This window comes from Pteropus vampyrus, unplaced genomic scaffold, assembly GCF_000151845.1.
Source record: "Pteropus vampyrus isolate Shadow unplaced genomic scaffold, Pvam_2.0 Scaffold196, whole genome shotgun sequence".
Classification (NCBI taxonomy): domain Eukaryota; kingdom Metazoa; phylum Chordata; class Mammalia; order Chiroptera; family Pteropodidae; genus Pteropus; species Pteropus vampyrus.
Genome location: NW_011888977.1, coordinates 48,704 through 51,105, shown reverse-complemented (window position 1 = coordinate 51,105; position 2,402 = coordinate 48,704). Strand labels below are relative to the sequence as shown.

The 2,402-nt window shown below is 35.4% G+C and overlaps 1 pseudogene; it reads left to right on the top strand.

Annotated features, from left to right (window-relative positions):
- The first annotated feature begins 2,283 nt into the window (after nt 1–2,283).
- Nucleotides 2,284–2,402, top strand: LOC111746660 (annotated as a pseudogene).

Below are 2,402 nucleotides of genomic sequence, written 5' to 3'. Positions count from 1 at the left end.
AGAATATAACTTAATAACCACTTTAGAACACAATTTGGCAGTTTCCAAAAATTTTTAATTTTGCACTTTAAGTTTTGCACTGCACTGCTAGATATTAAAATGAGAAATGAAAGCATAGTTCCATATGAAGACCTGTACAATCACCGTCATAATAACTTAACAGTCATAAAGCCAGATGTCATTTAATAGAAGGGTTAAAAAATTGTGGTTCATTTGAGTAAGAAATCTAGGAAGATGATAAAGAAGCACCAGGAATTCATCTCCTCACCTAGACAACAATTGTATTGCAGAATGTGTCTAATATAACTCTGGAGCCTATACAAAGGCTTACAACTTCCTGAAGAAGGCTTAGACAGTAAATTACAATTAATTTTGGTAAATTTCAGCCCTTAGCACTGTAGCAACTACCCATTCCCCATATCGTTGACCTGTGACAGGCAGCTGTGCATATGTCCCTGGTTAGCTTGCATATAGTTTGTGGGAGCCAGGTGAGCCCTTGCTCTCCAAATATTGAGGATCTGGGCTCTGATCTGATTGCTGCTTCTGACTGCAGAGGTGAAGACACAGAAGTGGACAGCCACTACTTTGTGCAACCTTCATCTCACTGTTGCAAGCCCCTCTCCACCTTAAGCAATTTCCAGGGGATTTAAGGCACCAGCACATATCCCCCTTCATTTCCTTGTTTTTCTTCTTTTGGGAGCCAGATAGTTTGGACTAAGACATTCCAAAGCAACCACATATTCAAGGGAATTTAGAAGGTTACTGCACATAGAAAGGCACAGTCTCAGAAAAGACCTCAGATGATCTTAAGTTTATACCTCTGGCTGATCCCCAGCAGAGACAGCCTACAACATTGAGAAACTTATAAAATAAAAATAGCATACCCTGAAGAAGGTGGAGAATTTGATTTCCAGACTTAATGAAATTATTAGATTCCAGTGTACAGTGTTCAACAAAAAATAAGAAAAACAAAGAAGCAGGAAAGTATGGCCCATTCGAAGAGGAAAAAGTCATCAAGAACTGTTCCTTGAAAAGATCAGACAGCAGATATACTAGGCAAAGACTTTAAAACAATTGCCTTATAGATAATCAAAGAAATAAAAGAAGACATGGAGAAAGTAAAGAAAATGATGTATGAACAAAATGGAAATATCACAAAAGAGATAGAAAACATAAAAATAAATCAAAAAGAAATTCTGGAGCTATAAATAACTCAAAAGTAGAAACGAGAAGACGGAAGAAAAAGATCAGTAAACCTTAAGAAAACCTTTTAAAAAACTAAGGAAAAGTGAACAGAATATAAGGCACCTCTGGGACACCTTTAAGAGTAACAACGCACACTTTGTGAGAGTCCCAGAAAGAGAAGTGAGCAAGGGGAAGAAAGTTAACTTGAAATAATGCCTGTACTATCTAAAGCAGCTTACAGATTCAGTGAAATTCTGATTAAAATACCAATGGCGTCCTTACAATTAGAATCCTAAAATTTATATGGAATCATAAAAGACTGAATAACCAAAGAAATCTTAGGAAAAACAAAGCGAGATATCATACTCTCTGATGTCAAACTCTACTACAAAGCTACAGTAATCAAAATTGTATGGTATTGGCCTAAATGTAGATATATAGACCAATGGAATATAATAGAGATCCCAGAAATAAATCCTTGTTTATATAGTTAACTAATCTATGACAAAAGAGGCAAGGATATATCATAAGGTAAAGACAGTATCTTTAACAAGCGTTGTCAGAAAAACTGAACAAATATGTATAAAAAAATTATATTGAAGCACTTTCTTACTCTATATACAAAAATAAACTCAAAACGGATCAAAGACTTAAATGAAAGACCTGAAACCATAAAACTCCTAGAAGAAAACATAAGCAGTAAACTCTTTGACACTGACTTTAGCAATCTTTTAGATATGTGTCCTTGGGTAAAGGAAACAAATGAATAAATAAATGGGACATAACAAAGTAAAAATTTTTTGTGCAGAAAAGGAAACTTTGAATAAAACAAAAAGACAACCTACTGAATGGGAGAAGATATTTGCAAATGACACATCGGATAAGGGGTTAATATCCAAAATATATAAGGAAGTCATATAAGACTCCCCCAAACAACAACAAACAAACAAACAAATGAAAAAACAACCCAGTAAAAAGTAGGCAGAGGACCTGAATAAATATTTCTCCAAAGAAAACATACAGATGCCAGCAGATATATAAAAAGATACTCAACATCATTAATAATCAGGAGAATGCAAATTAAAACCACAATGAGACATCTACGGTCATGCTACCCTGAACAAGCCCAATCCCACCTGATCTCGAAAGGTAAGCAGGGTCAGGCCTGGTTTGTACTTGCATGGGAGACCATCTAGGAAGACCAGGTGCTGTAGGCA